General features: G+C 42.7%; 1 long non-coding RNA gene across 1 annotated transcript; it reads left to right on the forward strand.

Moving 5' to 3' along the window:
• Positions 1-12,162: 12,162 nt before the first annotated feature.
• On the forward strand, positions 12,163-12,983 carry LOC119907603. Its single transcript, XR_005445121.1, has 3 exons — positions 12,163-12,330; positions 12,413-12,489; positions 12,581-12,983. It is a non-coding gene; the product is annotated as an uncharacterized LOC119907603 (long non-coding RNA).
• Positions 12,984-13,405: the final 422 nt, after the last annotated feature.

The following is a 13,405-nucleotide window of genomic DNA, read 5'->3' on the forward strand; positions in this document are numbered from 1 at the left end:
GGAGTAGGGAAGGGAACCTTTTCTGTCCTGGATTTACCTCCAAGACATAATAAGTGTGATGCAGTCTTCATTGTCACACTCCACAGGACAGGATCTACCTGAGAATTTACTAATACAGAGTAGAACAAATTGGACTTACATCCTGCATGAGTTTCCCATCCTCCCTTATCTTCCTGGTGTCTGGTCCTGCCAGGTATTCTCTGATGTGGCATCACTGTCCCCTGCTGGTGCTGCTTAGAAAATTGTTTTTTGTTCCACTTGCCTTTTATTGCATAATTTCCTTTTTCCTTTCAGTTATTTGTATTCTGAGGCTTGTAAATGACTCCAAGTCGACAAAAGAAAGAGTGAGAGACATTTAAGAGTCTCACTGACAGCTCATAATCCAGATGTGCACGTCCGTTTGGTATAATATGTATTCCTTTATGATGCTCAAGTGCACTTCATTTAATGTAGGATTTTATGTTTCCACACCAGAGATGATGGATGGTTTTTCCCCCACACAAGCAGGCTTGCAAAATGTTGAAAGATGGAAGAAAGATGAGATTTAGGCACCACTAGGAGACAGCAGTGCAGTGTCATTTCAAAGGGTTCACTCAAATTGGCAGCTCATAAACAATCTCTTAGTCTTCCTGTAGTTTGTCTTTGTCTACTGGATGAATGCATCGGACATCACCCACAGAGTCACATACAAATAAGACTGATATGTCTCTGATCACCGATGTTTGGACATGACTTGTTTGAAGAGCAGTCAGCCTGATCCAGTGCCTTGCACGGTATGAAAAAGAGCACATAAGCTCACAATATCTATTGAACAATATCTATTTTCATGCTTGAAATATATGCCATGCCCGTCCCTCACTTACATGTCAAAAGGTCACACACGAACACTTTCCCAATAACTTTACTATATATCCAGCATGCATACTGATTGTCTTCCACATGATGAAATGGCCTGTTCCATCAAAAAGCCATTTGCTCTAACGAAAAAAAGATTATGGGCAGTCAAACTGCATTTCAATTACAGGGGTGACGGGCTTGATAAGTGTATGTCTAAATTGCCAAGTGAGTGGGAAATAAGATCTGAGCCCGGGGCTATTCCTCTTCAGATACATACATTCAAATGGTGAAGTAGCCTTTCGACCTTGTGTGAGAGTGGCAGATAGATGCATGAGAGGAAAGTCTGTAAATTCACAAACCAACAATTTGGTGATTTTTTTTTTTTCCAGATTGACTGGCTGTCATTTGGCTAAATTAAACCATATTTTCTTCAGGAGTGGACAGTGTTTTAGTTTCCTGGGTAGACTTTCTCAGATGTAGTGCAACCCGCAGTAACTTATAACATTTATCCTCTATTATTTTGAACCTTTATAGTTCTCTTATGAATCACTCTGAAGTCCATATCCAGATAATCCATATCCAAAGAAAATTGGATCTTTTATATCACATATGTAGCTGTCTTCTGCTAGCCTGACTTTGTAGCAAAGAACACAGAGGAAAGGAGAGAGGAAAGACTGATTAGCTCCTGGCAGGATATAGAGCTCAGTTTTGTCAAAGCAGTACTGACACCGGACCCAGGGCAAGGAGACCCCCCCTTCAGCATTCTTATTTCCAAACTCTACAGCTATCGTATAAAAAGCTACCTAATTAGAGACCTGATGTGGCCATTCCACACCTTTCATTTGGACCTTGGGGGGGGGGGGGGGCACAATTTTAAAGATGGGGACTCAAATTTGAAGCTTGGCTTCTGGGAATATAGTTACATTATTTGATCACTCTAATAAATGAATGCCACATACAGTGAGCAACTTTATTGTAACAACTTTATAGTTACAGCAATTTGTAACTCAGCCACGGAGAGATTATGACTTAGACAGCTTTATTGTCATTTCTGCTAAGATTGTTACATAAAGAGGACCACAGTGCCATATAGAACAAAAAATAATAAACGATAAGCAGAAAACAACATAGATGCATAGTAGAAAGCTGGCTAGGGCACATGTGCAGTGTAATATAAAATGCACTGAGCAGTATTGTAAATATATATAAAACACACTGTAGTTCAAAAACATTCAGGAGTTCTGGATAAAGCACACTATCTCAAGGAAACCAGTGTACCACTATACAACAGATAAACTATACAACTGACAGTACTGTACATTTTAGCATTATAAAAACCACTGTACACATTAGACATTTAATTCTCCGTTCACAACAATTGTGCACAGAGAGAAGAGCTGCTTTGTGTGTGGTTATTTCACAAGGGGAGAATAGAAGTCCGTGTGTAAAAGTGTTTGGTGTCATTTTAAAGGAGCTCTGACGTTCGCACTGTTGAGGAGCCTCACAGCCTGGGGGATGAAACTGTTGCCTGGTCAGGTGGTGGCAGCATGGATGCTCCGTTACCCCCTGCCAGAGGGTTGAAGGGTGAAGTGAGTGTGGGAAGGGTGTGTGGGGTCCTTCACAATGCTGATGGCCCTCTGAACACAATGAGCATCGTAGATGTAATGGATGTATGGGCGAGCAGTTCCTGCGGTCTTACCAGCTGTCTGCACAATCCGCTGCAGGGTCTTGTGGTCAGAGGCCCTGCAATTGCCATGCCAGTCGGTGATGCAGCTGGTTAGAGCACCCTCTATGGTACCTCTGTAGAATGTGGTGAGGATGGGTGGTGAGAGGCTTGCTTTCTTCAGGCACCGCAGGAAGTGGAAATGTTGCTGGGTTTTGTTGGAGAGTGCAGTGACGTGGGAATGACCAGGAGAGGTCCTTTGTGATGTGCACTCCCAAGAACTTAGTGCTCTTGACTGTCACCAACTCCTTACCATCTATGATCACTGGGGTGTGCTGGGTGTTGGTCTTTCTGACGTGACTGATAACTTCCTTGGGAGAGGTTGTTGGTTCTGTACCATGCTGCTAGTTCGTCCACCTCCACTCAGTACAAAGATTCATCATTGTTGCTGATGAGGCCTACCACAGAGGTAGCATCAGCAAACCTTATGATGCTGAAGGCAGATGATGCTGAGCACACAGGAGGTGCTGCTGATTTCTACTTCTGATCAGTCCAACCTTTAGTCCGCCAAGGCTATCGATTAACTCCATTCAATTTAATTTAAGTTTTTACTGTGCTGTAAATCACATGATCCGAGAGGAAGTTAATAGAAAAACATAGCATTGTTACTTCTCTATTTCATTTTATGTGCAGCACAATTCTTCTCTACAGTTGCCACTGGAATGACACCGGGTGACTTTTTGCTGCTTTTCATGTCATCTGGCTCAAAAACAACTAGTTTGGCCACCAAGCTATGATATCGTGTCAGAGACCCCTGTCACTCTTCCGCAGAATAGTGACATTGTAGTGGGCATTCTGTCTTCTAACTTCATGTAGCAGCGGCTGTCTGTCATGCTTTAACCTCAGGGGAAACATCAGTGGAGGAACCTACTGGAGTGCAGAGGATAATATGGTGAGTTCACTATCTTTGCCACAATCCATTTGCAATAAAACTGTTGATTTTTTCAAACAAATTATGTTTCAATGTAAGGTTCCATGGAGTGGAACCAATGATATGAGAGACCAGAGTTTCAGCAGAATGTTGCCTTTAATCTTGCCTCATTTAAAGACCCAAGAGACATCAATAGCCGTTACTGGTGACTGCAGATGACTTATCTCTGCTGACACACCAGTGTGAATTGTCGGCTCAATCCTGGTGTCAGAGCACAGCACTTAGACTCCTATTAATGACATGAACTACATTAATGTTTATTCCCCGCTTTGCTGTTGGCAGGTTGTAGTGCAATCGCATTTTCCTTATGAATCAATGAATGGAAAGTGGGGAAGACATATTTTCGCTTCTGGACACAAATTGATCCAACCTCTTTGACACTTTGAGAGTGGGGATGCACTTAACTCATCACATTCTACAAATATTGATTGAATGCTTCATAATGTTTTAAATTAATTGCTGGACAGATTCATCTTACATTTTTAACCCCCCCTTTTGAAACTGTGGAAGCTGTTTTTGTTATCTTCCTTCATGCAACTAGTAGTTCTGGGAGATAAACCAGGGAGGCAGTGTGATACAGCAGGAGGAGGACTTTTGCCTTCAGACGTGGTAACTAGAGCACCAATTTTTAAAAATCATACAGATACCTTTTATGACACAACCCACGATCTTTCCTGTCCTGCATGTAGTGTTTCACACTACAGCAAATAAATGTGCCTAATAAAAATCCCATGAAAAGACCAAAATAAACCAAGTGCAGTACAACCCCTGCTATCTTGACAATGCCAGCCAACTCCTAGTTCTCACATTCACTTGCATTGTTTCCCTGCTATGTTGTCACTCTTGTGTCGTTTCAGAACCTGCTACTCTTCCCTGCCCTGCAATAATGGTGCCTTTCATTTGTACTCAGAACTCGTTTTCCGAGGAAGTGACAAATAGAATGCCCCTCCAATGTCCTGTACTCAACTCGGACAAACTCAGAGGACCCGTCCTCCCGAAAACAAGATAACTGCGAAGGGCATCTACTGTCAGTAAAAGCTGTGGTTTTAAAGTTTTTCTAGAACTTCTGTCTTTTTTGTGTCCAATTTAGTAAGTCGTGTATGACATACTGTCATACAGTTGCCCGCAGGTGTGTTGCTACAATCATGTGTGAAATACCGTGTAATGTGTTTATCATCTAATGCTGCTAAAATTGGCGGTCATTGTTGCTAACAAAAACCATGTCTGCTACAACAACATAGCCATCTTGTTGTCCAACCTGTCATGTTGTGTGGCAAATGAAACTCATCCGACTCGGCTTTCCCTGTGATTATTATAACGGATTTGACATTGATCCGATTCCAGAGCTCCGACTTCTGAGGTAAATGAAATACACCATAACTCCTGTTCCAACCATTCCCTATCACCTGACCAGCCCCGCATTCCTGCACACCTGTTCCCACTTAAGTGTAATTTATACTTCTGCGTCGAATCGACAGCGTAGGCTACGGGGCTACGCAGTGGCTACGCCGTCGCCTGACGTGCACCTCCTCAAAAATGTAACTACACGTCAAGTCGATGGGGACCGTGTTATGTGATCGGTCGACTGGGTAGCCTCACAATGCCTCCGAGCCGACCGGAAGTACCCCGCGCTTGGAAGTAACTAGCAGCCAAAGTGGCGGCTGTAACACAGTGAATCAATATATTTGACCGTCGCAACCCGAGAGAAATGACTCGTTTCACTATCAGAATGTGATCCATTTGGTCGGTAACATTTGAAAAGGCTACACCAGCCGCACATATACAATTTTACCCCCATTTACGTTAGTGGAGCGCTAAACCGGAAGTTAGCCTGCTCAGCCGGCAAAAGTCAACACAGTGGACGCTGTAGCGCTACTGCCGGGGGTTTAATTGCAGAATGACGGACAAACCTATACACAAGTGTAAATGCATGGCTACGTGCGTAGCCTACAGCGTAGGTAAGCACGTAGACCCTATGCAGGAGTATCAATGGGCCTTTACAAATTGGCCCTATATTTACCGTACTTTTGTTTTGTCAGAGTGCATGGAAGGGGCACTTATAGCAGACACAGACCAACATTAGCATTCATTTGGAGTGCGTGTAGCCAAGCAGTGTTGAGAATGTGGAAAATGGACAGCACAGGAAAAAGAGAGAACAAGAGAAAAAGAAAAGGTGGAGCTGAGAGACAGCACAATAAAATCAGGAAAGTGCTGCTAACTTCTCTAAAATTACAGACATACAAGCAAGGGATGTTGCTGGTGTTTAAACTGAAGACACTTGGCTGTTAGATCTATTTTGGATGTTTTTTAAAACTGAAAGTAATAAATAAGTAGTAGTATATTACTGGCATAAACAGTAAATGGAAAAATATTTCAACAACTGTTGTGAATGGATTAATGTAGCTTTAAAAACAATAAAATGGTTTATAAGAAGCTGTATAACTTACAGCTGTTGGACTTCTGTTGTTAGCTTACTAGCCACCCTAGATCTCGCAGGCTGTGCTAACGCTACCCACACTTTTCCTGTTCTTCTAGTTTTTCACTAAAACAGGTACATATTGACAGGCAAAATCTGCAGTCTGGTCTAACCATAAAGCTGGAGGAGTTGTGTATTTTTCTAATTGCCAACAAATCCCATGAAAAGACCAAAACCAACATTGCATAAAAACTTTCTGACTATCCTGCTCTGCCTGTGGAATTCAACTCCAAGCCACATACTGTAAGTCTTGCTCAACAATACATTTCCACAGTCCAAGACCATCCACGCATGTGTGAAAATGAACGAATTACTCAATGAGACTACTCGTTCCTCCTGAGTCATATACAAGATTAGGTCAAATGAACGATTCTTTAAATGACGCAACACTATTATGCACATTAAATCCACAGGCTTGCTGATCATAACTGACCCAGACATAGGTATAATCATAGCCATAGCCATAATCACAGCAATGGCCATAGATACAGCCATGTACTCAGTCTAATAATGGCTATGTAGCGTACCCACAGCTATCCTACTGCAAAGATACATGCGGTCGATTGGCAAATACCAATTACCAACCTAGAGTGGTAAATCGACTAACCTAGCAAACATTAACATATGAAACTAATGCCAACAAATGTCCAATGACTGCTAAAGTGCCTCTTCTTTTCTCCCTGAAGCCTGAACTTGCATACTTATTTCAGCATCTCAGTCTATAATAAGAAACTTTTAAAGTAAAGTCAGCTGAACACTGCCTGTCAAAGCCCTGGGAGGTTCTCCATCATTATATTGCTGGGACCGTATTACCACCAGGAGGTCATCGTTTATATACAGAATGTCAGTGAAACAAAGCAGAGACCTCCTGTTAGATGACAGTCACATCGACTCTGGTTGCTGTAAAGCATTTTGTCCGACTGCCTGCCTTTAACTGGCAAGCTACGACTAAAACAGCAGGTATCAGTCATAGTCTGAGAGTCAATGGGGTGATAATATTAACAATGTTACCCTGCTATTGTCATTTTATCATTATTGTTACTATTATTGCTGTTGTTAGTCCTGTCCTATTTTATTTTTAATTGCTGTTATTAAGAGATGTGGATGTGATGACAATAATCATAGTTATAAATGAGTCATTCTCCCTCTCATCTTCCTTCACCCGGAAGTCTGGGGACTGCCAATCTTAGGCCCAGGCAGAAATCTCAGAGCAAGCTCCTTAGCCCCTCCATCCTCCACTCCTTCTGTCTGCCATGGAGCTCTGGTCACAAACACCTCCTGGCAAGAGGGGGACACCACACGTCTTATGGTCTCCAGTCAGCTAATAAATATGGACTAATTAAAACTCTGGCTGCCCCATTATGTTGTCAGACTGGCTGTTGCAAACACATACAGACCAGAAATACATGTAAAAAGTGTGGGTGTTAATATGACAGCAAGCTGAATGAAATGGTTTGCTCTGACTCTGGCAGAGGAGCAGTGAGATCAATAAGGAATCTACAATGTGTGACCGAGTCACATGGTTGGTTATCTCTGAAAATGCTGCTGAGCTCAAGACCTTCCAAATCCCTCTGAGCTCTGCATTGTCGCCTTCTGTTTCTCCACAAGGCATCATTCCAGTTCCTCAATGGTGCACCCCCATCCCTCATTCCTATCGCTTATACATTCTATTTACATATGCTGGCTGTGCTGAATGGAGCTGGAAAATTAGTATTGTTTGTCACTTTGGAGCAACAGAGTCACTTGCCTTTTTTCTTTTTCAAGAATAAAAAGACAAATCACATCCCTACTTATTGTCTTTCGACACACGACTCATAACTGTGGGTCTCTGGATTTGAGTCGTTCATTTGTCACATGGTATCTCGGCGGCTACTGTGGAGCAGGAATGAACTATTCATTCACCACTTTCGTTCATTCAGCAGGCTGTCAGGATGCGTGGTTTGGTGAGCAGATTGGAGGACCCAAATGTAGGACACAAAGCTGACAGGTTCAGTTCAACGGTTTAATTAAACAAAAGGCGAGCACACTTGCAAACAGAGTGGCTGAGTCCAGGTATACATTTATACACAGGGGCTAATGAGCAGGGCGGGAGCAACACAGGTGACAGGTATCAGGACTAATGAGACAGGCAGGCAGAGAGACAGCAGGGCCTTTCTCATTTCCCAAATTTCCACCTCCTTGACTCCTCGATCCTCTATCCTCGACTCCTCGCGGCGCATCTTACTCCCTCCCACCCGAGATGCAAGATCGAGGAGTCGAGGAGGAGACGCGAGGAGAGGGGAGTCGAGGAAACGGGCATTTAACGAAATGAGATGTCCTTTCCTCGGAGCCGTCTTTTTAAAGCAGCGTCAATTAAATCTGACCTGTTGCACAGCTGCATCATCTGTCCACTGTTAGAGCAGTGATCTCTGTCAGAGCAGCAGACCAGCATTTAGCACTAAAGGCTACAGATAATTTCTTCACAATCCAGAAACATGTCTATCAACATTATATGAATGTTGACATTAAAGAACACTAAGACATGAACTAAGGTACAGGATTAGAAACTAAGATACGAGACAAGACAGATATGAATAACTAAAGATGCGGATGAATAAAATAATAAACAAGGCTACACAGAGACTAAATCAGAATGATCAGATAGATTAATAATGAAACAAAAATTGACACCTACAAACAGACAGAACCCAAGCACAATGGTGAAGAACTAACACATGAGAGACAGGAACAGAACTAAACAAGTACTAAGGCTGACACAGAGATAACAGGACAGATCACAACCACCACACAGAACAAGCAGAATACTGGATACAAGACCACAGACAGACAGGACTGAAACCCAGACACAGAGAAACCAAAATCAAAACACAGAGAAGGCATGGCGAAAATAATATAACCCAGACAAGCTCAGGGCAGGCTCATGACACAGGCTGAGTTACTGGCAGCGCCGGAGAATGAGAGGCAAGCTGGTTGTCAGGTAACAGCCACTGGACTGACATTATCTATCTATTTTGTTAATTATGTTACATTTAACAAATCATAACGTTATTACAGCGCAGTGATGTTGTGCTGTAGTTTTAACACAGCCGCACCGTAACTTTAGTCCTGCTAGTGTTTACAGCTAACAGCTGATGAGAGTTGTTCTGGATCCGCTCCACTTCAGTGTCCTGACAGGGTTCTACCGGGAGCTGAATTACCTCCGAGGTAATCTCCTCTCCAAAACAAACGGACCCAGTCATTAAAACATTAAAACACAGCCACGTAGCAGCGTTAACGTTAGCCCTGTGGTGTGAGAACGCAACCTAACTTTTCCTTAACTTGACTGGTGAACAACCTGGCAGTGTTTGAGAGCGATGTGCTCATGTTTGTTTCTCTCTGCCTGCAGAATCCTGACCTAACTTTTCCTATAACATAACTACTGCTGGGCAACAATTAAGCGATTAAGCGCATTGTTACGCGCAAAATTGAAAAATGAATTCTAAAGTAGTGTAGTGAGCAAATTTAATTTAAATGTACTGCTATATACACAAAAGTGCAATAACATGTGGTTTGCAAACACTTTAAACAAATAAGGTGTTTTTTTACCAGCAGTATTCCCTTTACACAGTAGCAATAAAATATTTCTTGTAAATCTCAACTTCAACATTAATGTAATCAAATCAAATATTAAACCAAAGCTGTTTGCCACTGCCAGGGCAATAAAACAAGTTACCAGTTTTCTATTTTTTTTTTTCTGAACAGGTATCAGCATCAGCTATCTTTTATCAGGGAGCAGCAGAAACAGTCTGTTCAGTAGGGTTGGGATGATGTCTACAAAACTACATTGAAGCATCGGGATGGACGATGGCATGGGTGGGGGGGTGGTGGTGGGGGGGGGTGTAGCGGGGTCGGTGCGTGTGTTCACTCGCACAGACTTCACTCGGTTAAAAACTTGAAATGACGTTACAAGTCACGGTGGATATTTTACAAGCACAGACCAGGTAACGTAAAGTGAGTTTGCATGTCCTCCCCGTGTCCGTGTGGGTTCTCTCTGGGTGCTCCGGCTTCCTCCCACCATCCAAAAGACATGCAGGCTAGGTTAATTGGTGTCTCCAAAATTGTCCTTAGGTGTGGATGTGAGTGTGACTGGTTATCTGTCTATGTGTGGCCCTGCGATGGACTGGCGACCTATCTAGGGTGTACCCTGCCTTTCGCCCGATGTCCACTGGGATTGGCTCCAGCCCCCCGTGACCCTGTACGCAGGATAAGCGGTAGACGATGGATGGGTGGTTTAATTAGGGTTAGGGGGTGACAAAAATAATCATGACTAGTCGACTAATCAAATAAATAATGAACAGATAAGTTGACTACTAAAATAATCATTAGTTGCAGCCCTAGTAATAACATACTGCGGGGGGTCAGCAAATATGTTTTGCATCGGAGCAATATTTTCAACCATTAGATGGTGGGTGGGAATACAAAGCATAATATTGAATGCCAGTAACATGGTGTTTCATTATTTCAGCTGGTAAAGCGCTTGACTTGCACCCTGAGGATTGCATGTGTTTAATCTCACCTTGGGAAAACTTTTTTCTCTCTCTTCAACAAATGGATTCTGCATTACAGCATGTGCTGCATTGTTTGTGTTTTCGTCTTTGATCCACATCCAGCAACCTACGGATGCTTTTTCATTTCCCCAGTCTCTCCAGGCAGAGGACATTTTTAATGTCGTTCAGAATTTTTCAAAGTCCTACACTCTTTGAAAGGGTAGGGGGCAGCGGTTTCGCAACAGTGCAATTCACAACCCTCACCACTAGATGCCACTAAAACTTAAGCTTAATCGAAGCTTGAACCTTTGACTTTTTCAGTCACATATTTTCGAATACAGTTGCTTAGGTTTTGTCCTGATGATTCAACCAGGAGAGTTTCATGCCAATCAAGCAGTAGAAGTGCCCCCACTGTGAGTCAAGTAGCATTGTCAGAAAAAATTAAAGGGAATTTTACTTCTGGAACCAGGGGCACCCAAAATAGCTCATTCTACGATACAACTCTATAGCTACAGCCAGGGCTATGGCCACAGTGGATGTGTTATTGTTACAGTCTCAGCTCGGCTTTCCTCCATTTCTACCAGATGTTTCATTTCCCTTGTACGTATTAAATATGCACATTCAGTTGTTGAATACACTCAACGAAATCTGTAAATGCATAATTCATGAATCTAGAGAGAGACTTGGTGGGTCATACAGTGGTGATATAACTCATGCTTTGAGCTCTGTGTTGTTTTTCTGCAATCTGGTCAGGCATTATTAAAAAGGAGGTCACTTTTCTTTCCATCAAGTGACCTTGAGGTTATGGGAAGGTGATGATGCCTCGACAGGTGGGCAGGCAGGCTACTTTTCATTCATTCACACAAGCACCGTGGAAGACAGAGAGCTATTTGCCAATGACACTGTGAGAAGGAATAACAGCCCATCAGTACTGCCTGGAGCTGCTATCGTTTTACTACAAAAAAACAGAAGCGGCACCATCAGGCCACAAACAGAGAGTGATTAGTGTAGCAGGCAGCTACATTTACCTGCATGAAATAGATTTGATACCCACATCCAGGAAATATTCCATGGAGTGAAATTTTATTATTGCTTATTGCTTATTGTTTTCTTCTTTTTTTTCGAAACCTTAAAATGAACATTATCTCACTGTCATCCATTTTGTTGTTTGGTCCCACCATCTAATGCACAATAAAATCAGTGCTCTCTAACTCCTCTTTCTACAAAGAGTACGCTCTGAATTTAGTAGTTTCTCACACTTTTCCCTCAGTTTTTATTTGGAGGATTTCCTCATGGAAGACCTATAATAGTCCAAACCCAAAAATATCAAATTTGCTATATGATACAAACAAGAAGCTGGAACCTGCACACTTGTGGCATTTTCAGTTGAAAAATTACAATTAAGCGATAAATAAGTTATCAAAATAGTTGGCAATTAATTTTCTTTTGATTGACTGATTGTTTAATTGACTAACAGCTGCCACAGCCAGATCTGCATTGTGTTTTCCCTGGTTTCCCTCTCTCCCTTGGTGCCTATGTGGCAGGTTGAGGGTTTTTCTCCCTCCCGCCACTATATGGCACTGCACTGGTGCCCTGACAACCGGATGCCGCTGCCGTGGCCTATAAGAGCAGGTGATGATGCACCTGTATCTCTCTCTCTCACCTGGGTTGGGCCTCTCGACTGTTGGCGACGGTGGTCCGGCGTTGCGGTGTGCTGATGCGAGTGCTGTCACAGCCTGTAGCGCAACAGTTTAGCTGGTGGTTAACGGCTCTAAACCTGTGGAGTCACCTGGCCGGCGTTCTGTATGTGCACGCGACATTGCTCCCGGTCCGTGTGGTAAGTGTGCTGTCGGCTTGCATGCCGATGTAACTGTCTGCTGTGTGCGCGGTTAAACACAATGCTCCCTTGATTGTTTTAGAGAGAATCGTTTGCTGTGCGGGCTGTCTCGCTCTTGCCTGTGGGCTGATTATGTGTGTGTGCTGTGGAACAGTGGGGGTATGTATGCATGTCCCTCGTATTGTATCCAATTTAATTGAATATATACCATGCGAAATATTATTGGTGCCAAATCTTCCCCTCCCTCCAGTGATCTGCTGCACTACTGCCTCGTCGGGGGGTTTGAACGGCGGCTTGGTCCGTCTGCCTGGTCAGTTCCAGCTCTGTCTTGGCTCTAAGCGGCTTGCGGGTCTTAGCATTTCTTTGTTGTTTGGGTCTAGTTATAGAATATTTAGAGTGTGTGAATTAATTGATTTGCATGTTTTGATTTATTTCTGGTGTTTTATTTATCCTTTTTTGCCACTGTATTTTAAATAGGATATTGTATTTTTAATTATTAGGCCCATACTTCTATTTTACTCAATAATGGCATGCCTCCTTAAGTGGTATACATAGTTGGTATTTGTTTGTTCTGTTAAATTACTTTTGGTTTGGTTCTTTAGTCTTTAATTAGTACTTTGTTAGTTAATAAAACAATTTGTTTAAATGTGAAACACTCTCTGCCCTCACCTTATTTCAGGTGAACCTGTGTGACCTATCTCTTAATATTATTTCCTGGGGTGAAATTCCCCAGGTGGCGTTGTTGGCAACTTATTTAAATACAGAATCGCACCCTAGTCTTGCTACACGTTTGAATGGGCGTGGCTTCAATCATCTCATCATCCACTTGGTTAAAAACTCCTAGCAATTGACCCTTCGCTAAGCCATGCACCAAAAAAGCAGCTGGCCAATTGCAGCGCAGTAGCCTATAGGACTTGCTCTAACTGATGTCCGACAGTTTCATGGCTGCGCTCCATTGATGGAGCTATTTTTTTTTTTGCTGTATTTTTGTAAGATGTGGTCAAACGCTGTTCCTGGGGCACTTGTAGTAATTACAGTCTCTACCCAGAGAGGTTGAAAGGAGAAGCCCGATTTA

This window comes from Micropterus salmoides, unplaced genomic scaffold (genome assembly GCF_014851395.1).
Source record: "Micropterus salmoides isolate LMB-PRFRI ecotype aquatic unplaced genomic scaffold, ASM1485139v1 Ms_hic_scaffold_17, whole genome shotgun sequence".
NCBI lineage: Eukaryota > Metazoa > Chordata > Actinopteri > Centrarchiformes > Centrarchidae > Micropterus > Micropterus salmoides.